The following is a 27,407-nucleotide window of genomic DNA, read 5'->3' on the forward strand; positions in this document are numbered from 1 at the left end:
ATCTAATTTGAATGTTTATATCACTATTAGTGATCTCAAAAGAAACATTGAGAGTCCCTGTGCCCTGTGTATAGTTATACATGGCTTGTGTAGCAAAGCATTAGGATTGTGACTTACCTAAACAATTAGCTATGGTTTGACGGAGGCAAATCAAGTTTCTCTGGGAAATATGGTGGCTTTTGGAACATGGGATTACAATTAAGGAAATCTGGAAATTGTCATACACATTCTGAAAAGAAATAGGCCCTCAGAAAGAGACAGGAATATTTTTCTTTGTAATTCTGAAAATTTTGCACTGCTGAAGATAAAAATAATGAAATACAAATACTGGATATGAGAAAGAAATGTTCCTTTCTTGTTCCACTGAAATAACTTTGTATAAATAGCATTATCTTTCTTTTATCCAGACTTTATTGTTGGCTTTGTTGTCCTTCCTTGGTATATTAAGGATTAGAATTTTCATTTGCTGACCACAAATCCCCATACTGTGCTTAATAAATAGTGGAGGCTTAAAAAATTGTTATTGGACTGGCATTGTGGCTTCATGGGTAAAATCATCACCTGCAGTGCCGGCACTGGTTCGAGTTTCAGCTGCTCCACTTCTGATCCAGTTCTCTGCTATGGCCTGGGAAAACAGTGGAGGATGGCCCAAGTGCCTGGGCCTCTGCACCCTTGTGGGAAACATGGAGAAAGTTTCTGGTTCCTGGCTTCAGATTGGCCCAACCCTGGCCATTGCAGCCATTTGGGGAGTGAACCAGAGGATGGAAGATCTCTCTTTCTCTCTCTCTCTCTTTATTCCTCTTTCTTTATCTCTCTCTCTCTCTCTCTCTCTCTCTCTCTCTCTCCCCCTCTCCATCTCTGCCTCTCTGTAACTCTGCCTTTCAAATAAATAAATGAATCTTTAAAAAATTGTTATTGGCTGAATAAATGGATAAATAACATTTTGCATCTAAGAATTATTATTTATAATGAATAAACTCAGAAAAGGACTTACCCTGTTTTGATGATCCCAATGGAGAGATAGTTATTACACTAAGAGATTTTCCCTTTATAATATGAAAAAAGAAAAAGATAACTATCTCAAGTAACTTAACTATATGGAAAAATGCTCTTTATTTAGTCCTGTAGACATATCTATCTTGTCTGACAGTAGTAAAATTCTTGATTTTGCAAAACTATGACTTTAGGTGTAAAGCTATTTTAATTAACATGATTTATGAATGCATGAACATATGTTTAGAAAAATGACCAATTTTCTTACACAATTTTGAAGTTCAAATGCAAAAGTTTAAAAATCTCCAAAACTATAATAATAATAAATACTGTGTAGAAGAAAAACTGAATGTTGAAATTTAATGTTTATGATGTTCTGCACTACTGAAAGGTGAATAATCTTGACTGTCATGAGAACCTATCCATGTGGAATTCCAAAAAATGGAACACGGTTACATTAAGCATGAATTTTAGTGTATTTCCAATACTTTTGATTAATTTTACACAATTTCAACTGACACACATTCAAAAATGAGAATATCAATTTGTGAGCAGCAGTTCAATATGGTCTTTAAGGATATGGTCTAGAGACAAGTTTCTATTTGCAACACAGAAGTAAAACAAATAACGTAAGATTGGAAACCAATTTAACAGATGAGTTATCATAAAATGCATCAGGTCCTCCTGGGGTGTAAACAATATAGATTTAATAGCTGCATTTGTTATTTAATGTCTTATTCCCATTCCCATGTTTACTCAACATGATAGATTTGAAAATACGTAACAAATATGGAGGTTTTTAAATGTAATATAATATAACCTGTTATGCATGCAGCTAAATTAGGTATGTTATTGTAAATAGTTTTTCTTAACAGTATTGAGAGTAATTTTTGTTACTACAAAGTAAAAAAAGGAAATATGAATTGTATTAAAAGGCAGAGATACCTGAAATAAATACTGGATTGTTTAAAAGATATCATTTAGGGGACCAGTGCTGTGGCACAGCAGGTAAAGCTGCTGCCTGCAATGCCAACATCCCATATGGGCACCAGTTCAAGTGATGGCTGCTCCACTTATGATCCAGCTTTCTGGTATGGCCTGGGAAAGCAGTAGAAAATGGCCCAAGTCCTTGGGCCCCTGCACCCACATGGGAGACCCAGAAGAAGCTCCAGGCTCCTGGTTTCAAATTGGCCCAGCTCCGGCTATTGTAGCCATCTGGGTAGTGAGCTAGCAGATGGAAGACTTTTCTCCCTCTCTGTCTGTCTACCTCTACATTTCTGTAACTCTGCCTTTCAAATAAATAAATACATGAATCTTTTTTTTTAAAAGTATCTTTTACAAGGCCTATCAGGAGACAGATTTCATACTGGGTTCCCTTTCAGTACTTTCACAGCCTGTAACAGTTTTGTAAGAATCTGTTACAGTAACTGCTAGGATACTCTAAAAATTTCAAGGTTAAATAGATGAAATTTCTTATTGTAAATGATTTAATGAGTTTATGGCCTCAGATGTCTATCAGCTCATGATAAATTTTGCAAGTTCATCAAAGCTAAGAACTTGCCTTCTCTTAGGTCCTTTGCTGAGTGGGGCTAGTTTGGGAACTAACAAAGAATGGAGGTGTTTCTCTTCATGTTAACAGCTTAAGAGTAATTTTGTCGAGAGCTAGAAATCATGAGTTATTAGGAAGGTGCTTATAAATGGATGTAGTCCATCAATTGCCCAGGATCCCATATAACAACCTAGCCTGACCTCCACACACTGTTGTGCATGAATAATTGCCATTATTGGCAAGGACAAAGTAGAAAAGAGGATCAGAATTCAACCTAGGGTTGCCAACCTCTATATCTCATGTCCTTTGAATCAGAGCGAGTGCATTCAACTCAGGAAGATCACGTACAGTTGAGTTTTTCATCGTGGCTTTAATGTGAAGCCCTCAGGCAGTAGGAGCGAGACTGGTGCGCCCTGAGCGATCTTTGTGCCAGCAGCTTGACTGGGCATTTGTTTAAGCTCAGGATCTCTTTTTCTGCCACCACCTTCCTAGAAAGTGTTTTGTTCTTATAGGAAATGTAATAAAACAGTGGATTTTCAGGGCCGACACCATGGCACAGTAGGTTAATCCTCCACCTGTGGCCCCAGCATCCCATATGAGTGCTGGTTCTAGACCCGGCTGCCCCTCTTCCAATCCAGCTCTCTGCTATGGCCTGGGAAAGCAATAGAAGATGGTCCAATTCCTCAGGCCCCTGCACCCATGTAGGAGACCTGGAAGACGCTCCTGGCTCCTCGCTTTGGATCTGCACAGCTCTGGCCGTTTCAGCCAACTGGGGAGTGAACCATCAGATGGAAGACTCTACTACTCTCTGCTGTGTATAACAATAATAAAGCTCATTCCAATGGTAACATCAGGGGCCTATTGCCATCTTTGGTTATTTTCTATAAGGCCTTCAAGTTTCCATAGCCTGTCAGTTTTCCCTGTTATTTTAATGTATAGTTTCCTAAACCATGTGGACAGTTACAGCTTTCAACCTTTCAAACCATATACACTTTTTACAGTGTTTTGACATTTATTGAATTTCAACTTAATCATTGATTGTGAAATTGTCCACCCTTTAGGTCAAAACACTGGTATTTTTCCTTGATGATTATTCAATTAATAACATTAACTTTTATAGGTTTAATTTCTTGCAATGTTTCTGTATTCTCTTTTTTAAATTTTTTTTGACAGGCAGAGTGGACAGTGAGAGAGAGAGACAGAGATAAAGGTTTTCCTTTACCATTGGTTCACCCTCCAATGGCCCCTGCGGCTGGCGTGCTGTGGTCGGCGCACCGCGCTGACCCAAAGCCAGGAGGCAGGTGCTTCTCCTGGTCTCCCATGCGGGTACAGGGCCCAAGCACTTGGGCCATCCTCCACTGCACTCCCTGGTCACAGCAGAGAGCTGGCCTGGAAGAGGGGCAACTGGGACAGAATCCGGTGCCCCGACCGGGACTAGAACCCAGTGTGCCGGAGCTGTAGGCGAAGGATTAGCCTATGGAGCCACGGGGCCGGTCTCTCTATTCTCTTTTAAAAATGATTTTAGGACTACTTTTCACAAATGTTCCCTATATACTTATAAATCTATTGCTGCCCCTGCCAAATCACTCTTTTCTGCTCACAATAATTGCAGTGCAGTGTATTATATGTCATGTACGTTGATTCTTATTTTTTATATCTTTGTATTGATAATGGTCACTCATTTCTGTCATGAGTAATCGAGTCTATACCAACACTAGGACAATATACTCTTTCACACTTTGAGGACACATATTTGTTTCACATTTTCTTTATTTTTAGAGACTAAAACTTGGTCATTAATTTTTAAATGTCCATGCATTTCACTCATTACATTTGTGTTATTTTAGCTATAATGTTATTGAATTAAACAGCACAAAATTTCCTTGACCAAGATTCCTGCAAATTTTCTGTATTTATGTAATTTTAATATTATTTTTATTTATATCTATCACTTCTCTTTGTGATGCTGTCTCTGTGTCTACCACATTTCCCATTGGTACACCCGAAAGTCAAAGTACAATGTATATAGAAATGTAAACATTTCTCCATTTTTCATGTTATATTTGAATTTATTTTTTACTATGAGAAAATAATCAATGATCTAATTTATGAAAATTCTAGGAGCTGGGGGTGTGGTGTAGCATGTAAAGCTGCTGCCTGCAGGGCCAGCATCCCATATGGGCACCTGTTCGATTCTGGGCTGCTTCACTTCCCATCCAGCTCTCTGCTATGGTCTGGGAAAGCAGTAGAAGATGGCCCAGGTCCTTGGGCCCTGCACCCATGTGGGAGACCTGGAAGAAGCTCCTGGCTCCTGGCCTCAGATGGGTGCAGCTCTGGCCATTGCAGCCATCTGGAGAGTGAACCAGCAGATGAAAGACTCTCTCTCTCTCTCTCTCTCTCTGTCTGTCTCTCTCTCTCTGCCTCTGCCTCTCTGTAACTCTGCCTTTCAAATAAATAAATAAAATAAAAATAATAAAAATGAAAAAAAGGAAATTCTAGCATGTGAAACATCAGGCTACCTTGGTTTGCTTTATCATTGTTAGGCCATCAACTCTGTAAATTATGAAACTTTTCCAAGCAAGTTTTATATTTCCAGTGTCTGAGCACAATCTTAGGGATGTCCACCACTTTCATTGGCAGGAGATTTTTTTCAGATTTTATGGGCTTCCGTATAGCTTGAGGTTAACTTTCATTTTGGGAATTTAATTTTTTTTTGTCTTTTAATTTATTGAGCCCAGTTTTTTCCCCACAGCCCTGTGAACCTGTAGCCATGATGTTTTAAGTTTTATTGTGAGATCATCATCACCCCAAACATTCTATAGGTGCCCAGGAAACCATCAGGTATACAGAATCTCAGAACCATCCTAACCAAGGGTAGTCATTCTATGTCTTCAAGGTAATGGATACATATACAAATATATGTAATTTTATGTATTTATTTATAGAACTTGGAATTATTATTTGTTTATTCAAGTTTGTTAATTATTGAAATGTTCCGTTGGTCTAAATACTGTTACATGTCCTGACAATTATGTGGATAAGTGGCAAGATCTTGATTTCATTTTGATCCTAGAATTATATTTATTTATTTATTGTTTCTTTAATTAGAGGTTGGTAGCAAGAGACACATAAGAACAGATAGTGTGAGTTACAATTTCATAGTTCACTCTCCATTATGTAATGACCGGGATCTAGATTGCTTTGGAATTCTGAACTGTCCTTTCCTAATATATAAATTATATATATAAATTATTTTAAAATATATATATAAATTTTGAAATTATAGCTGTAGATACAAACTTTTTGCTTTAAAGTTTTCCTAGTTATTGACATAATCATTTTTAAAGATTTATTTATTTATTTGAAAGTCAGACTTACACAGAGAGAGAAGAGGCAGAGAGAGAGAGAAAGAGAGAGAAAGAGGTCTTTCATCAGCTGGTTCACCCCCCCAATTAGCCACAACAGCCAGCGCTGTGCTGATCCAAAGCCAGGAGCCAGCAGTTTCCTCCAGGTCTCCCACATGTGTGCAGGGACGCAAGTGCTTGGTCCATCTTTTTTCTACTGCTTTCCCAGGCCATAGCAGAGAGCTAGATAGGAAGTGGAGCAGTGGGATCTTGAACTGGCACCCATACGGGATGTTGGCACTTCAGGTTACAGTGTTAACCTGCTGCGCCACAGCACTGGCCCCCGACATAATCATTTATTTACATTCTTTAATTTTTCTTATTTATTTATTTATTTTTATTTGACAGGTAGAGTTAGACAGTGAGAGAGAGAAAGACAGAGAGAAAGGTCTTCCTTCTGTTGGTTCACCCCCTAAATGGCTGCTACGGCTGGAGCTACACCGATCTGAAGCCAGAAGCCAGGTGCTTCCTCCCCCACCCCCCGGTCTCCCATGCAGTTGCAGGAACCCAAGCACCTGGGCCATCACTACATTTCTGGGCCACAGCAGAGAGCTGGACTGGAAGAGGAGCAACCGGGACTAGAACCTGATGCCCATATGGGATGCTGGCGCCGCAGGCAGAGGATTAACCAAGTGAGCCATGGCGCCAGCCCCTAATTTTTCTTATTTTCTATTTTAATGTAGATGAACTATTTTTCACAAAAATTTCCTATATGTGCTTGTCACATTATTATTGTTACTATCATGTAACTGAGTTTTCACAGTAATGAAAGTATAATTTATACAATAACTAGTACACTTCTCTGTCATATTTTAGCTTTGAATTTATTTCTTTTTTTCTTTTTTCATTTGAAAGGCAGAGTTACAGAGAGGGAGAGACAGAGAGATCTTCCATCTATTGGTTTACTCCCTGGATGACTGCAAAAGCTGGGGCTGGGCCAGCCAAAGCCAGGAGCCAGAAGCTTCTTGAAGGTCTCCCCAGGTGGATGCCAGGAGCCCAAGTACTTGAGCCATCTCCTTCTTCTTTCCCAGGCCATTAGCTGGTACCTCTATCAAAAGTAGAGCAGCCAGAACATGAGCTGGAACCCATATGGGAGGCTGGCCTCACAGGTGGTAGCTTAACCTGCTATGCCACAACACTGACCCCTCTTAATTTATTCTTTTTTAAAATAATTACATCACTGATTTTTTTTTTACTTAGCTTTTAATTCATCCCCCTTGCAAGGATTTCAGAAGTACTACTGAGTAATATCTTCTAAACATCTGCAGATTAGGAACCAGAATTCCCTCCCCACCAGGTAGGCAGTGTACAGATATATGCAGTAGATGCAGCCACTGCTTAGGCTGCCACAGCCCACACTGGAATGCCTGAGAAAGGGTCCCGGCTCTGCTTCTGATCCAGCTCCCTGCCAATGCACCTGGGAGGCAGCAAATGATGCCTCAAGTAACTTGGATTCCTGTGATCCATGTGAGAGATCCAGATGGAGCTCTGTCTCCTGGTTTCAGCCTGGCCCAGCCCAGGCTGTTGAGAGAACTTAGCAAGTGAACCAACATATGGAAGATATTTCCCCCTCTCTGTCTTCTTTCAAATTAAAAAAAAAACCCTAAGAAAGTATAAAGCACAAAAGCATAAGTACAGAAAATTCCTGTTCATACGTTAACATCCTGCATGCAGTTCCATATTCTGCTTTTTCCATCGACGGTTTTCACCTTGGATGGCTGTATACTATTCCATTACACAAGCACACTACGATTTAATTCCCTTCCAAGGATGTATAAATGTATGGCTTACACATCTGTTAGGAAAGAAGAAGCAAGCACAGTTCTTCAACGTGCCCAGGGCCACCAAATGAATTCCAAAAAATGTGTCTCCCTAAAAAATGTGTCTCCCTTTTCTGGTTTGTGACAGAAACTCTATTCCAAGAACACATTATAACCATATGTAGAAAGGTATACATGTATAAACACTACACACATGCATTAAAAAACATTTCCACTATGGTTCATAGGATTCCACCTACTTACGGCTGAAATGGAACTGTGATTCCTGTGGGCAATTCATTAGTCCTGGGAAAGCCTTTCATAACCAAGAACCTGTATTGTTTGTAACATTTTCAAATACATTAAGATTGGAGAACTATTAAATATCTTAAAAAACAACGTTAAAATAATATTTCAAACAATCTAATACTAATCCAGATTGTAACAATTTGAAATTCAACTTGACTATTTTCAGCGGAATTTCAAGTTAAAGCTAAATTTAGTATGAACTAGTTGTCAACTAAAATCTCAAAGACCTGTGGTGAAGCTGGAAGGACCAATAGGAACCAGGGAACAGAGCCAGAAGATGAGGGTGCACAGGGCAACAGCAGGGGGAAGAGGGAGATGAGGCTGGGGATGCAGACTGGGCCGTCTCAGGGATACCCAGGAAGCAATAGGAACATCTTCGACTGCTGAGGAAGGAAGCAGAAACTCAATCTTGATCCTAAAAGATACAACACAACATAATGTCTTCTAAATTTACTTATGTTGTCACACACATGAGAATATTTCATTTTTATGACTTCACAGTATTAGATTGTGTATAGTCCACACTTTTTAATCCATCCACTACGGATGTACCCTTGAGTTGATTTTCCATTTCTAGATCATTGTGAATGTGAATATTGCTACAATAAACATTGAAATGCAAGGCCGGCACCGTGGCTTAACAGGCTAATCCTCCGCCCTGCAGCGCCGGCACACCAGGTTCTAGTCCCGGTTGGGGCACCGGATTCTATCCCGGTTGCCCCTCTTCCAGGCCAGCTGTCTGCTATGGCCCGGGAAGGCAGTGGAGGATGGCCCAAGTGCTTGGGCCCTGCACCCACATGGGAGACCAAGAGAAGCACCTGGCTCCTGGCTTCAGATCAGCGAGATGCGCCGACTGCAGCGGCCATTGGAGGGTGAACCAATGGCAAAAAGGAAGACCTTTCTCTCTGTCTCTCTCTCTATCCACTCTGCCTGTCCAAAAAAAAAAAATTGAAATGCAAAAAAAAAGACACTGCAAGTGTCTACCAATTTGTACGCAACTTCCCACTCTATGATACACATGACTTTTCTAATAAGTCATTCTTTGATTTTCCTAAATTTTATTAATTAATGATGATGAATTTATCTACTCCAACTACTTACCAATGACCAGTTTATTTGCTACAAATTCTAAGGACTACAACATTTGGTTTCCTATTTACACCATTTTTAGAAGAAAGATTTACTTAAGTTATTTAAATGAAATATGTAATCAAAATAAGTCCAAAGTAAATACTTGGTGAAAAACACATTTTAATCCAAAATTGTGAACAACAGCATTTAGGAAACTATACACAAAGGTATTTACAGTCAATTTTACTCTAGCTGTTATGAAAGGAGATGCACCTATGTATACAGAGCTGTCTGTAGTTGCTTCTTCCCAAAATACAAGCCAACCAGTGCAGAAAGGGTAAACAGTTGAAAGGTGCCTCAGTTCAAAATCGTTATGATCAGATGAGACCCGGACCAATTTTCCAGGACTGAAAAACACTGGTTAAACCTGGACAGAAGAGGCACGTGTGTGCCACCCCATTTCCCACTATATCCATGCTGCTGCTCCTCTACTTAATTGACTGCAGATGAACTAAAACCTGCAGCTGAATTCTGGACACTTCTATATATATTCTGGACACTTCTGTACACCAGGCCTGTCAGGTCTAGGCTTAGTCCATAGTAAATGTTTTCACAACATGACTCAGAATGCCTGTTTGAACAAAAGTACACAAAAGTTTAAAAAATATTGAGCTAAAAAAAATCCACCAGTCACAGCCAAAAATCCATTCTAGATCACAAAATAAGGCTTGTGTGGTTTTATGATAGATGCTATTAGTCACAGCTACATTTTATGTGGCTAAGACTCTGTTCAGAAATATAAACCATGATATTTTGTTCTTACAGAAAAATACAATCCCATTTTATGCGTTTCTAGGAATAAATTAATTATGGAGAAAAAATAGATACTACCTGCCTCTTAATGGTCCCTGTGCATTACAGACTTTATCTGTGAAAACACACATACAGAAGGTAGTATTTAATCTCAAATATAGTCCATTATTTTCTATTCCTCTTAATTCTTTAAATAACCAGCAATGAAGATGATAATGATTACCGGGTAGTAGGGAAAAAAAACTGTAATTTACATTTTTCCAGCTAAAAATTTCATTAAAGAAACATGTGGCACTATCTTGTAATAGTATGAATACAAGATAACTGGAAATCCAGTTCTAATTATTTTTTTTCCTATTGAAAGAGACACATACACACAGAGAGACAAGCAAAGAGGGGAGCTCCCACCTGTTAGCTCTCTCTCCAAATGCCTGCAATGGCCAGGGCTGGGCCAGGCCAAATCCAGAAGTGGGGAACTCCATCTGGGTCTCCTACATGGTTGGCAGGGACATAACTGCCGGATACATCACCTGCTACCTCCCAAGGTGCACACTAGCAGCAGGCTGGAATGTGGAGTGGAGCCAGGCCTTCGACCCCGGCCCTCTGATGTGGGCTGTGGCTTCCCAGCTGGCAGCTTCTCCGCTAAACCAGGCGCCCTCCCACTGTAAGTTTCCAACTACAAATCGTTGGCAACTGTTTCCTTGACAGTTATTGCAGGAGTAGGTCCAACATGCGTCCGTACACAGCCCTTCTCAGGTCTGGCAGGAAGCGCAGGAAATGCTGACGACCATGACTTTAAGTGTTCAGAAGTGAATGACAAATGAACTCCAAGTATTCCATTGTCCTTGGAAGATCTTCTGGCCCTAGGATATAGGCTGCAGGATCAAACTGGTCTCTGGGGCTGGAGAGAGTGGGAATGAGCTGCAGCAGAGCTGCACTCTTCTCGCAGTACTGGTCCTGGATGAAACCCCTGATCTGAGCACAGTAGGGCTTTCCATCCTGCTCATCAGTCACAGAAACAATGTCTCCAGTTTGGTACTACACACCCTTGCAGAAGATGGACTCTGCAGTGACTATGACAGAAGCCAACTCAGGAGCTTTTATGTTTTTTTTTTATTTTTAAAATATGCTTTCTTCCTTTTCCTTTGGTGGACACTTTCTTTTCGGTCTCTGGAGCAGATTTGCACTTAGTGTTTCTCAGCCGAGCAGACCTCCGGTGGGTTTCGTGCTTCCTCTGCTTGCCGCCCGCACTGCCATTGCTTTTGCAGAGGGGTGGCCAACGTCCAGGCCAACGTCTGAGCCAACGTCCGAGCGAAGGTGGTCGCGCCAAAGCCGCAGATGCTGAGCTGCCCAGCACCAGGCCTGGGCAATGGCGGGGCCTGGCCCGTGATGGCAGCTGGGGTGCGTTCCCCCCTTAATTTATTCTTGCTACCTGTGTATATGATTGGCAGCCTAATGAAAGCCCAATCTAGGACCAAATCTATCAGTATATCATGCTTGACTTTTACATTGAAAGGTCATCAGCATACTCAAGGTTGTGTTAATTCTCTTGATGATTCTATGTATACAGTTCATCAGAAGGACTCTGGGCTCACAGCATCATTCTCTCTTTCCAGACGATATACTGTTAACATTTCTGGTGGTTTATGTGAATGTAAGTAAACTTTGATTATTGATATTTTCAAAGTGTAGCTATAGATGCCAGTATCTTTCATTTAAGGTTTTTCTAGTAAATGGCATATTTTTTAATCATTTTAATTTTTTTTAATTTCTCAAGTTTAGTACATATTTAATACATGTTGGTTCACGCACTTATCTTGTCTATGTTTTTCATGCTATTGTTGCTCCTATATTATTATTCACTGCTATTTCAATAATCTGAAAATAGATTATATACTAACGTGTATTTCTTTTGTTTATCTTTTATTTTGATGACTTGTATACATCAATGATGTAGTATAAGCCAATTCTAGTTTGGAGAACCATAACCAACATGGTTAACTTTTTCATTATGGCTTCAATTTGATGAAAACCCTTCAAGTTTTCTTTTTCAACATTCCTTGATTTACCTTTCTTGATTTTAATTTTTTTTTTCTGATTGAAAGAAAGGTAGAAGGAAGGAGGGTGGGTGTGAAAGAAGTAGGAAGGAAACTCTACTGCAAACCACATTGAATCTTTAAAAACTAATTAAAATGAAAATGAAGAAAAATTTAAAAATTGTTATCTCAAATACTAAAAGAGAAAGAGAAAGCAGGGTAGGGAAATGGGTGCAGTAGGAAAGGAGGGACAAGAGGAATATCATTATATTCTCACTATATTCTAATAATTATATCTATGGACTACATTGAATCAGTTCCCACTGCATTAATATCATATTAGCCTGAAAAAAACAAAGTATCAGCAATTTAAATCTGTCATTGGTTTTGAAATTTTCCATAGTATCATTCTACATGAGGAACTCTTTCCATTAGTATTCTATCATGTGTATATTATCAAGTCCTATGTCTACCAATGCCAGTAGAGAGAAACTGTGACAGACTTGGTTGGATTTTCCACTGTGATATCACTGACTTGGGGATATTTTTCTACATTCTCATGAACAGGTTGTTCACGTTTTTAGGGAAGGAGGCAGGGAGGAAGAGAGAGGGAGAGAGAGATCTTCCAAATGACTAAATCATCAAGGGCTGGGCCAGACCAAAGCAACGAATCCTGAAATCACCAGGTCCCTCAGGTGGGCGGTAGCAGGCAACAACTTTAGTTATCAGAGCTGGCATTGTGGCATAGTGGATTAGAAGGCTGCCTGTGATGCCAGCATCTCATATGATTGGTGGCTTAAGTCCCTGCTGCTCCATTTTCAATCCAGCTCTCTACTAATGCACCTCAGAAAGCAGCAGAAGATGTCCCAAGTCCTTGGGCCTCTGTACCCACATGGGAGACCAAGAAGTTCCTGGTATCTGACTTTGGGCTGGCCCAGCCGGGGAGGTTGTGGCCATTTGGGGAGTGAACCAATGGATGAAAGATCTCTCTTTCTTTTTCTCTAACTCTGCCCTTCAAATAAATAAAAGAAATTAAGTTTTTAAAAAATAACAACTTTAGCTATCATCTGTTCACTCCCAGGAACATTAGAAATGAGCTGGATCCAAAGCAGTGTAATCAGAATTTGAATGAACACTTTGACATGAGATGCAGGCATTGCAAACAGCAACTTATCCTACTGTGTCAGTTTGTCCTCATCCTGTTTATTGATCAGCAAGTGTGATGTCACAGTGTCCCCTGTGGAAAGATGACCCAAGTCCTTGGCCCCCCGCACCCACATGGGAGACCCAGAAGAAGCTCCTGGCTCCGGGCTTTGGATCAGCGCAGCTCCGGCCATTGTGGCCATTTGGGGAGTGAACAAGTGGACGGAAGACCTTTCTCTCTCTCTCTCCCTCTCACTGTCATAACTCTACCTCTCACATAAATAAGTAAAATATTAAAAAAAAACAGGCATCTCCTTGCAGGGAACATGCGACATGTTATCCCCTTGGAATCTGGGGCAAGGGCAGGGCTCCTGCCCACAGATGGTCACCATGCCATTTCCTTCTGGGCATCCTTTCTGAGAAGGAGGTTTGTGGCCCAAGCTTGCTAACATAGCAGAAAGCACTGGGAACATTAACAGATTTCTCTTTTGAGGCCAAGAGAGCTTTCATGCCCTGAAGGAACCATTAGAACTAAGCCACTTTTAGGCAAATACTCAGCTTTGCATGTGAGAAAGTAGCTTCCAGGACCAACTGGGCAGACCCACTAATTGGACTCCAAAGGTGTGGGCAGAGAGCTGGCTGGGTGAACTCACTTGTAATGAAAAAAGAGACAAAGAGAATGCGTTGGTCCAAAAATCAGGTGATGTTTTTGTTTGGATTTAAGGTTTGGATACTTACTTTGAAATATTAGTGTTTCTAACTGACAGTCTCAAATTCTACCATGCCAAATAATGAAACTACAATGTTATTGCCAAAGGCTAATCCTCCGCCTTGTGGTACTGGCACACTGGGTTCTAGTCCCGGTTGGGGAGCCGAATTCTATCCCGGTTGCCCCTCTTCCAGGCCAGCTCTCTGCTATGGCCCGGGAAGGCAGTGGAGGATGGCCCAAGTCCTTGGGCCCTGCACCCGCATGGGAGAGCAGGAGAAGCACCTGGGTCCTGGCTTCGGATCAGCACGATGCACCGGCTGCAGTGCGCCGGCCGCAGCAGCCATTGGAGGGTGAACCAACGGCAAAAAGGAAGACCTTTCTCTCTGTCTCTCTCTCTCTCACTATCCACTCTGCCTGTCAAAAAAAAATAAGTTTTTGTTAAACTTCATTTTCTAGCAAACAAATAAGTGATCAGGCTTCAGATAAATGGGAAAGGTTTATGATAAGAGTTGGTGGTATGTTAAACAAAGCCTTTATAGACAAAAATAGACAGTAGCAGGTGACCCACTTCAGTGGTTGAGGACACAGACCTGTGAGAATGGGAGAGTTACAGATCCCCTGACTCCAGATGAAGGCACTTTAGGAGGAAAGGAACTATAGATTTCATTTACTATGTTAATACAGTCCAAGGAGTGATATATGTTGCTAAGAAATTTTCTGAAGACTGGCCAGTTTTAAATAACAAAAAAATCACTGATTTGTTAAGGGAAAAGAATCATTTAATGAATGGTTTAATTATTGGGAGGTCACAATTTTTCTTGTAACTATAGCAGTCAGTTCAGAATTTTCCTTGATAGAACAGGGCACAGCAGATGAACAGTGTCTTATTCAAGTGTGGATTTGGGGAACATTTTCCTAGTTTATTTTGTGCATCCTAATAGTAATTATAAGATTATCCTCATATGGCTCCTGGGTGAATAGACAACCCCACATTTTTGAGAATACAGACTCTTTATCTAGTCATCAGTTGATTTAACGTGCTGAAGAATATAACCTTCTGGGCTCCTGCTGAGACTATGGGAAGCTGGTGACTATCACATTCAAATGGGTGGGGAAAAAATTAAGGGGCTATTGGGAGAAGGCATAAACCACAGTTCAACCTAATCATTCTGGCCCTTCTTCCATGGTGCAGAACAAACATCCTCGGAGTAGTCAGCATGGGGAGTAGTCACAGTAATTTCCCAAGGGTTTTCTGGATAGCTCCTTGATGTTATGCTCTTCTCAGTGTTTCTTTCATTCCCCAGTTGTTTTCTGAGGAGCAGGTGTCTTGTGCCAACAATGATCCATTCTTGTCTGCATGAAATTGTAGTTCTGTCCTGTTTAGGTAAGCCATATAAAAATAAAAAGGCTGCTCAATAATTAAACCATTCATTAAATAATTCTTTTCCCTTAACAAATTAGTGTTTTCTTGTTATTTAAAAACTGGCCAGTCTTCAGAAAATTTCTTTAGCAACATACTTCACTTCTTGGACCATATTAATACTGTAAATGAAATTTATAATTTCTTTCATCCTAAACTGAGCAAGTTTTTTTCTATTAACAAATATTGGGCAGATGAGCCCCATCTGGTGGCCAGAAAATTAACTGGCCTCAGATAATCTTCATATTTGAGGGAACTGTAAAGTTAAGATTTCTATATTTAGGACTTTCAAATTTCTTCCTCAAGGTCAAGTGAATAAAAGACTAAGAAACTCCTGATTAAACTGGATATGGAGTATGTTGTAGACAGCAGCTGCAAATTTTAGCTTTTTTACATTTCTGCTTCCTCAGTTAACATCTCAGAGCTGAAACATGCCATACTTCCCAACAGTGTGAGGGGCATTCAAGCTCACCATTCTGACTAAACATCACCCTGCTTCTAGCTTTTCTGAATCCCCTGCCCCTCACTCCTCTTTACTAAGTGTCTCACTACCCAGGAGATACACTAGCAAATTGTGCAATGGAATAAAACCTACACTTCTCTTTAGATTCTTGCAACTGTATCATATGTAACAGTATTATATTTTCTACATTTTGGTCAAATAATTTTTATATAAAGTCCAAAAAGTAATAGTAATTATTAGATAAGTCTGCCTTGGAACACCTTAGTAAATGTGGGTATCTGCATCTATTGTTAGCTATTTCTCCATAATTGTGAAATGAAACATTAAAGCTGGCCTTATTTCTCTTAACCATCTATTCTCAGTACAGTTACTATTGCCCCAGAAGTATCTCTTGAGCTGTCAGCTTCCAATATTGTTTGTTTCATGTATGAATGTGGTTGATTTTTGTCTTAATCATTCTGCTGAATCAAGTTTTCTCTAGTAGATGTTAGTCATGAATTGTTCCTACTCAGAAATAATTGTTTTGCTCTATCTAGCCACATCTGGAACTAGTTTAGAAAATGTGTAAAACGGCTGGCACCATGGCTTAACAGGCTAATCCTCCGCCTTGTGGCGCTGGCACACCGGGTTCTAGTCCCGGTCAGGGTGCCGGATTCTATCCCGGTTGCCCCTCTTCCAGGCCAGCTCTCTGCTATGGCCCAGGAAGGCAGTGGAGGATGGCCCAAGTGCTTGGGCCCTGCACCCACATGGGAGACCAGGAGAAGCACCTGGCTCCTGGCTTCGGATCAGCGAGATGTGCCAGCCGCAGCGGCCATTGGAGGGTGAACCAATGGCAAAAAAAAGGAAGACTTTTCTCTCTGTCTCTCTCTCTCTCTCACTATCCATTCTGCCTGTCAAAAAAAAAAATAAGAAAATGTGTAAGACAACTTTGTTTTAATTTTTAAATTTCTAATTGAAAGATATGGGACAATCAGAGAGAGAGAGAGAGAGAGAGAGAGAGAGAGAGAGAGAGAAAGAGAGAGGAGAGAGAGAGGAGAGAAAGTACAAACAAGCAATATCTCCCATCCACTGGTTCATTCCCCAAATGTGTACAATAGCATGGGCTGAGCCAGACAGAAGTAAGGAGCTAGCAACTTGTATATCCCATGTGAATGACAGGGACCCACATAATCATCACCTCCTGCCTCCCATTGGTGAGCATTGGCAGGTTGCTGGAATTGGGAGCAGAGCTTGATTGTGAACCCATATACTCTGGTAAGTGATGAGAATGTCCCAAAAAATTTCATAACTGCTATGTCAAACACACTCCTACAACACTTTCTGGTGAGGCTTAATAATAACTTGCAAGTTATTGACCATTTCAGGTCCCCAAATCATTACCTATAAGTAATGCAGATACCTGAGAAATAAATGAGATTTAATTTTCCATTTTAAAAGTATATAACAACTGAAGAGAGAGAGAGAGGGAGAGAGAGAGGATAGAGAGAAATTGTCTTTGATCTGTGAGTTCATTCCTCAAGTGGCCACAGTAGTCAGGCCTTAGCCAGGCTGAAGCCAGGAATGTGGAACTCCATTTCAGTCTTCCACGTGGGTGGCAGGAACCCAGTTACTTGGCCCATCTTTTGCTGTTTTCCCAGGCACACCAGCAGAAATCTGAATCAGAAGCAATGCAGCTGGAACTTGAACTAGCAGCTGATATAGGATTCAGACATTACAAACACCAGTTCTCTGTATAACAGAAGCCATTGTGTTTTTATTTTTATTCCTTTAAAAATATATTCCAACTATCTCTATGATTTAATCTTCCACCCATTTAATATTGAAGAATGTTTCCTAATTTACAAATATTTATAGTTCTTTTAGTTATTTTATTTAGATTTCTAATCTAATTCTGTTTTTATCAGAGAGCATTCTGTGCATAATTTCAATTTTTAAAAATGTATTTGGAGGGACTGGTGCTGTGGCTCAGCAATTTAAAACTCTGGGCTGCAGCACTGGCATCTCATGTGAGTGCCAATACAAGTCCTGGCTGCTCCATTCAGATCCAGCTCCATGCTAATATGCCTGGGAAACAGCAAAGGATGGCCCAAGTGCTTGGGCCCCTGTACCAATGTGGGAGAAACAGAAGACACAGAAGCTCTTGGCTCCTGGCTTCATCACAATGACATAAAAAGACTTTATTTATTTGAGAAGCAGAGTTAGAGACAGAGAGAGGGAGAGACAAAAATCTTCCATTCATTGGTTCACTCCCTAAATGGCTGGAGCTGGACTGATCCAAAGCCAGGAGCTAGGAGCTTCTTCCAGGTCTCCCATGCAGGTGCAGGGGTCCATACAATTGGGCCATTTCCAACTGTTTTCCCAGACAATAAGCAGAGAGCTGGATCAGAAGAGCAGCTAGAATATGATCTAGTGCTCATGGTGGATGCCAGCACCACAGGTGGAGGCTTAGCCTACTGTGCCACAGTGCCAGCCCCAAAAGATGCCTTCTCTCCAGGAAAGGGAAGGCTTTCAGTAGTGACATCTGAAGCAGTAACACTGAAATAAAAATTCTAAACCCGCTGACAACTTGTTCTGGTGGGTACACCACCTACTACACACTCAGCCCCGCACCCCCACCCCCACCCCCAACTCATGCCGCTCTACTTTTCCTCTGTGCTGTGGCTCTGTTGGCCCCAGGAATCTACACCAGCTTCCTGTCTTCTTCCTAAGCCAGAAACTATTTCATAGAACATGGCCTTCACTTAGTGACTGGCGCTATCTTCAGTCTCTCTTCTGCCCTTCACATTGCCTCTTGGTGATCTCAGGGACCTGCTAATGACCCACACACTGATGCAGAGAACTTTGGAACATTTCTCACCACCCCATAACCCTTACATAACACATTTAAAACCTCAGCATTCTGTGGCAAGCCTTCAGGGTCTGGTCCCACCATTCTTTCTACCAGTGCTGCCTTGCAGGTCCCCTGAGAGCCCTGCTATGGCTGACCTGAAGGACTTGGTTTAAGCTATTCCCTCAATCATAATGTCCTCTCCATCAGTTGGTGATTTGATGCCGCAGTTAAGACACTCTTCAGATGCTCTTAACCCATATTGGAGTCCCTGGGTTCAAATTACAGCCCCACTTCTGATCCAGGTTTCTGGCAATGTTTACCCTAGGAGATAGCAGATAATGGCTCAAGTATTTGAGCCACCAGTTCACTCCCCACATGCCTGCAATAGCCAGGCGAATCCAAGAGACAGTAACTTTAGCTACATCCCCATGGGTGTGGCAGAAACACCAGTGTCCAGACCATTGTCTTTTACCTCTCAGGCATGTTAATAGAAATCTGGATTGGAAGCAGAATAACCTGAACCTAAACCCACATGGCAATATAGGATTCAGGTGTCATAAGTGGCAGATAACCTGCTGTGATACAATACCCCCCCTAAATTTTAATATACTTTTGTGGAAGAAGCAGCCCATGAAGGTGAGAAGCCTATGGCCCACAGAAATTATGAGGTGAACCTTATAAAAGATTTCAGTTGGATTGTACAATTGTTTGGACCAAGTTACTAGAAGGCATGAGTTAGAGATAGTAGTCGATAACAGAAAAATGTTACTTTAAATTGATATTATGGGATGTTTGGAGCTTTTAGTACCAATAATCCCTATGATGGAATCATGCTTTTCACTAAAGATCTTGGAAATGGTAAGCAGGTTGACTCAGGAATCTGTTGCCACCATTTAACAGCTACCATTTATCTGCTTTTAGTTTGGCAATGGGGCAAAAGCCTGCTGTTCAGTCCTTTCAGTCTGCCCTGTGTTCCTCATATGGCTGCAGTCATTTAGAACTTTGGGGTTTGGGTAATCCAATATGGCCTCATGTCTGGTGGTTGTTGCTGGGGTGAATCAGCTCTCTTCTATGGGGTTTCTCGTCTTCCAGTAAGATCTCTTGAGACCTTTATTTTAGAGATTCATATGTTATTTTTACCACATTTTATTTGCCAGAGCAAATCAAAAGCCAGCCCAGATTCAAAGGGTTGAAAAATAGACTCTACCTCTTACTGTAAGGAGCAGCAAAATCATGACAAAGGATCATATGAGATAGAAGGAATTTTAGTAACCATCCCTGAAAATAATTTTCATACTAATTGGTAAAATCAGCAATGTCACACCGAATTATCATGAATCATTGAAGGTGCTAGCATTGTGACAAATCAGGTTAAACTGCCACCTGCAATGTTGTCATCCCAAACAGGTACCAGTTAAAGTCCTCACTACTCCACTTCAGAACCAGCCTTCTTCCAATGTGCCTGCAAAAGCAGCAGATAGTGAGCCAAACATGAGGTCCAGATGAAGTTTCAGGCTCCTGGCTTTGGCATGACCCTGCCCTGGCTGATGTGGCCATTTGCAGAGTGAACCAGCAGGTAGAAGAGCTCTGGCTCTCAGTCTTTCCACCACTCCTTCTCTGTAACTCTGTCTTGCTTTTTTTTTATTTTTATTTTTTGACAGGCAGAGTGGACAGTGAGAGAGATAAACAGAGAGAAAGGTCTTCCTTTGCTGTTGGTTCACCCTCCAATGGCCGCCGCGGCTGGCACACTGCGACCGGCACACCGTGCTGATCCGATGGCAGGAGCCAGGTGCTTCTCCTGGTCTCCCATGGGGTGCAGGGCCCAAGGACTTGGGCCATCCTCCACTGCACTCCTGGGCCACAGCAGAGAGCTGGCCTGGAAGAGGGGCAACTGGGACAGAATCCGGCGCCCCGACCAGGACTAGAACCCGGTGTGCTGGCACCACAAGGCGGAGGATTAGCCTAGTGAGCCGCAGCGCCGGCCAAAACTCTGTCTTTCAAGTAAACAAATCTTTTGGGTAAAAAGAATCAATGAGGGGCTGATACTGTGGCATAGAGGGTTTAGCCTCTACCTGCAATGCAGGTATCTCATATGGGTTCTGGCTTGAGTCCTGGCAGAGTCTGAGTCCACTTCTGATCCAGATCTCAGCTGATGATCTGGGAAAGCAGCAGAGAATGGCCCAAGTCCTTGGGCCCTCACACCCACGGAGGTGACCCCTAAGAAACTCCTGCCTCCTATTTGGCCTGGCCCAGCCCTGGCCATTGCAACCTTTTGGGGAGTGAATCAGCAGATGGAAGATAGCTCGCTCTCTCTCTCTCTCTCTCTCTCTCTCTCTGTGGAGAGTGAGCCTGAAGCCAAGGATGGATGTGCTGGGATGCAGAAGAGGGAATCTGAGGATGCAGTGTCAGTAAAAAACAGAACAGATCCCTCCCCCAAGCTCCAGGGTCACCCTGGGAGGGAAGGAACAGCCATCCCTCTTGGTGTGCCCTCTGCCTCAAAGCATCCACACTGCTATCATTTCAACAACATGGAGCAAAATGGACTGGTCAATGCATATTCCATTTTAAGAGAAGACACTAAAACTTGAGGCTCAAGCATATTGCAGGAGGAAAAATCACAATTGGCCCTGGCCTGCAATAATGATTCACCCATGGTGGGGCATTTGCAGGCACTTTGGCTACTGGGCTGCCTGTTTCAATATTTTCATAACCAACACAACCATGGAAAATGTCATCACATTCCATTGTATTACATGCCATTGTATTGTCATTACACTGCTTCTGAGGATATTCCAGCCTTGCTTTATTGAGAAACCTAAAAGGCTGGGACCATAATTAGTTCTAGAAATGTAAAATGGGTGTCAGGGAGCACCTGTACAAGCCAGGAGGTCCCCAACTCTCCCCCTCAGACCACTTTTAAACTAAGAGAGGAGCTCAGGATGTGACATTCAAATGTAAGCGGCCCAGCACATCTCCACCTGGAACTGCCTGTTCTCTGCTCTCTGCTTAGCTGCTCACATGCAGCAGAGCAGAACTGATCCACAGCCCAACAGCCCATCCACCCACCTGCACAATTGACTGAAAATGGTGGAAGGGTAGCTGTTGACCAAGTTCCCTTCATGTACAGATGAGGAAACAGCCCATAGAGGTGAAGCCACCAGTCTAAGCAAAGCCAGATGGAATAGCAGCACCCAAGGGCTCCTAGTCTTATACCCTCTATGGTGAGCAGTGCAGGGAGTCATACCTCCCTCCTGAAGAAAATTCACATGTAAGGAGCCTCAAAATGTTCATGAAGGGGCCTGCATGTGGAAGAGTGGGTTGATCCCACATGGGCACCAATGGCTGCTCAACTTCTGATACAGCTCCCTGTTAATACATCTAGGGAAGCAGCAGAAGACGATTAATGATCTTGGCTTTTTTTGCTAGTCCTTGGGAGACTCTCATAGAGTTCTAGACTCTTGGGTTCAGCCTGGCCCAGCCATGGACATTGTGGCCATTTGGAACATGAACCAGCAGAAGGGAAATTTCTCTTTTTCTCTCTTTCTATGTCTATTTCTATTCTCTCTGTGCAACTCTGTCTTTCAAATAAATGAATTTTCAAAAAGTTCATGAAAAAAGTCTATCACAAAAGAATGATGCACGAACTTCCAAACTTCTTGTAGCAAAATACAATTAGTTTTAAGTCCCATTTCCATTAACTATTTGAATTATGCTTGTATATATAAAAAACTCTATATGCAATCTCAGGGAGCTGGAAATCACCCTCCATCCCTAGTTTTGAGCTTTGGAGGTAAAGAACACTATAAGAGTCAGTTTTGATTGAGTACTGCCTGTATACCAGGCCATGTTCCAAGTACCTACAGGTCCACCTCTCTTGACCAGGAGTAAAATTCTCTAACACAGCTACCTGCTGCACTTCCCCCAGCCTCCCTGTAAGACATCTGTCAGCAGCATGATGCAATTCTGACATGTACTAGCTCTGCTTCACTCACTAAGGTGAGTGCTACTCCCCAAAGGCTCACTCTGTGCCCCCATGCACCTGCCTGAGCAGCTAGGGGAATGCAGAAATGCTGATGCTGCTGAGATGCCTCCTACTTTCCTCCCTGTTGAAATCTGAAAGGCAAAGAAGCTGCTTCCCGCTTGCCTTCTCTCCCCAGCTCAACCAGTTGCTGATTCATGCTTCCTCTTCAGAACCCAAAAGTGCTCTCCCTCTCCCACTCTCTTATTTCCCCACTTCCTCCAGTGTCAGCCCTTGAGCCTTCCTGCTGCATATCTGAGACCGCTAGAGGCATGCAGTGTGTGACCACTGGAAGGGAGATGAGGGAACACATCTGTGTGAAAATGCACAGAAGACCAGTCTGATATGGGGAGGGCCACAGCAAATGACAGCTCTTATTATTCACTGTCTTCCTCACCAACTCCTACAAGGTATAAGAAAAATTGTATATCAGCCCAAATCATCACAAAACCTTAAATTTTCATGCTGGATATTTAGACACATTCAGTAGACACCAGCATGATAACTGCTGTCGCCAAGCCCCACCCTGTGATACAGTGACACACAGTATCCCAGTGCTTATGTTAAAAGAGACCTTACTCAGTAAAGAAATCACTCCTTAATATTCAGTGAAAATAACGAACCACCTTGTGCCAGAGGAAACACTCAATCTCCCACACTTAGCCAGCCAAGCACAGATGTCATTGTTTTGCTCACAGCACAGAAAGAAGTTTACATTTTGAATTAACTTTTTGTCACCCAGCTGACAGACCTTGAGGGGAAATAGGTTGCATTATCCTCACCAATGCCAGTGAGATCACTTCAAAATCTCACACAGCTAGATCCACCCAGTGACTGACAGCTTGATATCAAAGACACTCCCAGGCCAGCCACTACTTCTTTTCTTAAGATTTATTTTATTTATTTGAAAGTCAGAGTTACACAGAAAGAAGGAGAGGCAGAGAGAGAGAGAGGTCTTCCATCTGCTGGTTCACTCCCCAGTTGGCCGCAATGGCTGGAGTTGGGCAGATCTGAAGCCAGGAGCCAGGAGCTTCCTCTGGGTCTCCCATGTGGGTGCAGGGGCTCAAGGACTTGGGGCATCTTCCGCTGCTTTCCCAGGCCACAGCAGACAGCTGGATCAGAAGAGGAGCAGCCGGGACTCGAACCGGTGCCCACATGGGATGCTGGCACTGCAGGCGGCAGCCTCACCTGCTATGCCACAGTGCTGACCCCATCAGCCGGCCACTACTTCTATAATTTGTTTCTGCTTTTATAACTTGGGCACTCCTCTCTTCTTCAAATAGCTTCCATATGGCATTTCTGCCATTCTGGGTCTGCAGATCCCTAGGGAAGGGGACTAGGGTATGGACATGGGAGAAAAGTGAGAGTTGACAAATACAGAGAATGTCCATTCCTGTGGGTATTTCTGAGCGCTCCAGGACAGTCTGGTGAACAAGAAGCATTGGGTTCAAGATCTGGAGATGAGGGATTGCATTAACTTTCCACTTGCCAGCGTATGACATTGGGCGTGTCACTCTACTGCTCTGAGATTCTGTTTCCATATCTGTTTCCCGCTCCCATATAGCCCACCCTCCACCTGCACCCTCTTTTGTGTTATTGTCCTTCTCAGCACTAATAGCAGCTTAGGAGTCATGGTCTGCTCCCCACTCTGAGAGCTGGAAACCTGTCTGTCCAATTCCTATAGCTTAATCCCCAGAGACTCAACTTTGGGATCTACTTGGTGAATGATATTACACAAGATTCTCCTGCAGAGTCAAAGCACCATGTGAGAGGGAGCCTTGAAAGCAGGAGCTCAACTCCAGCCTCTGCCCATGGCCAGACATGATGGACACCCACCAGTGCTTAGCGCATGGGGTTGTGATTCCTGTGCCTCAGCACACCCTTCCAGGGCAGACATCACACTTCAGACTTTTTGTAATGCACTAATCCTAATGCTCTATGACACCTCTACAATTTGATCCCATACTTACATATATCCAAGCTAGAGCATTCTCTTGCAAATTAACAAAACTTGTCTATTTTTTCCCAATTTGTTGGAGCTGAGTGGAGATTGCCCCCCTGTAGGCAGGTATGTACTCATCCATTCACGATAGCCCCAGGTCTGCCTCCTCCCTTCCACTCCATCCACTTGCAGGGTGCCTTCCAGCCTAAGTCTAACCAGCCTTGGACACCACAACTCAGCGCTAAGCTACAGATTGCTCTGGTGCAAGATCAACGGGTCTATGCTTTCTGAGGCCAAGCTGGTTAATAAGGAGTTTCTTCTCTGTCTGTCTCAAGACACAAAACAAAGAGCTCAGTTTCTAAACCTCAACCTGACCTGCATATATTGCTTCTTCCAGATGCAGAGATTCAACTTCTTTTAGGCAGGTGAATTTGCAAATGCCTCCTCTGCCAACTCAGCTTTCCTGGTCAAAAGAGCTCACTTTTTCAGTGGCCCGTGCCCATCCATCAAGAGACTGGGTCAGCGGCCCCCTCAAGAACTTGTCCCAGCTCTTAGTCTTGCTTCCTCTGTCAACCTCCAGTCTTCAGCTGCCAGCAACAAGCCCAGCCTCCCACAGCTACACTCACACATGCAACTGCATCAGCAGACCTGGAGTGCAGGGCGAGCAGGTAAAGTGAGTAACACAAGGCCACCAGGCAGCCACGCAGTGCTGTACGGAGCCAGGTAGCTGTGACGAATCCTCCACATGCACAAAGACCTGCCTGTTGGCCAATTGGTTCTCCCAGATGAATGGGAAAGCTCCAGCCTAGAGCTCCATTCATTCCATCCAGCTCTAGGTTCCCTTAGGCCCAGCATCACGGAGGCTGACTGTGCCAGGACTGACCCCCACTTTACATGTGGCCATGTCCTCCCTCCTGCACACTAAGCCCAGCAGACTTGCACTCCCTCCCATGCACCAGCTCAGAATTACTGCCACCTCAGCTCCTAATGGGTCCCCTTCACAACCCAGCTCCCTGCTGCCACCCTACTGGAAGCTCACCTCTGTCTCACTCTGCTTGCCATGCCCAGGCTACTGGGGACTCTGCAGAGAATCGCCAACTCCAGAGTCTCACTGCCCATGGAGGTGCAGGAGCTGACAGGCTCAGGGAAGGCAGGGAAGAGGATACAAGGACAAAAGTTCAGGCCAATTGGGGCTAGGCCACTCCTTGCCCCTGACAGTTCCACTCGTGGAACCGTGTTCCATGGGTGTGTGTGCATGCCAGATATATCCAGTTGCATGGGTGTGTGTGCATGTGGCAGAGGGCTGGAGAGGGGTCCCAGATGTCCGTAGGGGTGAGGAGCACAGGGCTGGGGCGAATTCCTGTCCCCAGCATGCTGCCACGGGGAAAGCAGCATCTGTCTGCCAGTTCCCAGTCGGCTGCGAGGGGTGCAGGCGCCTGATTCCGACTTCACAAGCTTTTGTGCAGGACCGCGGGGCGCTGCATGACTGAGGCGGGCGCCCCTCACCAGCCTCCAGGCGTCCACTGGGCCACCACCACCATGTCAGCTCATGGTCCGCTGTCCCTGAGCTCCGGTCGTATTCTCTCATGCTTGAGATGGGGTGTGGGAGCTCTGGCGGTAACACCAGGGAGCCGTTTCAGCAGGGTCCCCAATCGCACTTAGCTGCCGGAGCGCAGGAGGACACAACGTGATGGATACCTGCCTCTAGCTAAGGTTGAGGGGCGCACCGCCCGAAGCTTGCCTGGGCTTGGCGTGCACAAGTTTTTGACTAGCTCACCACCGCTGGTGGGCCAGGAGCCCCTCAGGGAAGGAGGCTGCAGACAGCCTCCGCCCAACCAGACTCCCAAGCTCTGCGTCATCAGCCGCCCGAACTGCTCCGCCAGAACCAGAGGTCTCATCAGAGCTGCGCGCCGAAAGTCAGCCCCCGCCGCGGCTCCTCTCTGCTGATCCAGGTACCTGGCATCCAGCGCCTACCTGGGAAGCCCGACTCCAGCCCAGGAACCTCTGTGGTCCTGGCTCCACGGGAACGCGCTCAGCCCCGCGCCTGGAGCCCTGCATCCACGACGGATCCGTATGACTTCCCGAGCAAGGACTGGAAAACCTGAGGTGTGATCTGCAGATGTCGAATGCAGACGACTGTCGTCCCGCCCAGCGGCAATAAAGGGTATTGACCAGCGTGTGGAATGTGAGGCCAGGTCCCCACCTCCTCTCCTTCCAAGGAAACCGGCTAGTGGGGTGCGGTGCTTGCAAAAAGCTGAACCCAACCTTCTTAAGTCTGAAACTGACCGCCCGCCAGAAACGTTTGAAGGAATCTGGAGGACTGCAGCCAGTCCAAACACTGATGCTCAAGGCCATGATGCCGGTGGCTAGGGCGCCCTCTCTTGGATTCTTTCCTCCCTCCAAGGTTGCAAAGAATGCCTCTGACATAAAAATCTGTGCGAAAATATTAATGCAGCAATAAGACCAGCCCCAGAATATCGGACCAGATGGCTATTTCCATAGAGACTCCACTTGGTGGGTTCTGTTCTTTAATTTTTTTTTTTTAAAGTAAAGTGAAAAAATGTTCTGAAAATACAATGAGTTCTACTTTGTGGAGTTCACAACTCCCAATAGTTGATGAGCGTAAGTCCATTTTTCAAGGACTTATACATGTTGTGGATTTGGGGCTTATTTATTAGCTCCAAAAAAAAAAAAAAAGCCCGCTTTCAGTGAGGTTTGCATAGTGGAGCAATTACATAGGAGGACACAGAGCAGACACACTTGGTAAAGAGGCTTGGCTGTTCTGGAGTCTGGGAAGAAAGCCCTGGGCCAAGCAGCTGTCAGACCAGAGTATGCAGTGGGCTTCACAGACATGGGGAAGGGTACGTGCAACACTGAGAATGCTCCAATTGTGTTTGGACATCACTCCATGCCTACTTTCCTTCACGGAATTTATGGATGCACCAGC

The 27,407-nt window shown here is 43.6% G+C and overlaps 1 pseudogene; it reads right to left on the minus strand.

Annotated features, from left to right (window-relative positions):
- Positions 1-10,575: 10,575 nt before the first annotated feature.
- Positions 10,576-26,048, minus strand: LOC133751458 (GATA zinc finger domain-containing protein 1-like; annotated as a pseudogene).
- Between the last annotated feature and the right edge of the window lie 1,359 nt (positions 26,049-27,407).

The sequence above is a fragment of the Lepus europaeus genome, chromosome 22, assembly GCF_033115175.1.
Source record: "Lepus europaeus isolate LE1 chromosome 22, mLepTim1.pri, whole genome shotgun sequence".
Taxonomy (NCBI): domain Eukaryota; kingdom Metazoa; phylum Chordata; class Mammalia; order Lagomorpha; family Leporidae; genus Lepus; species Lepus europaeus.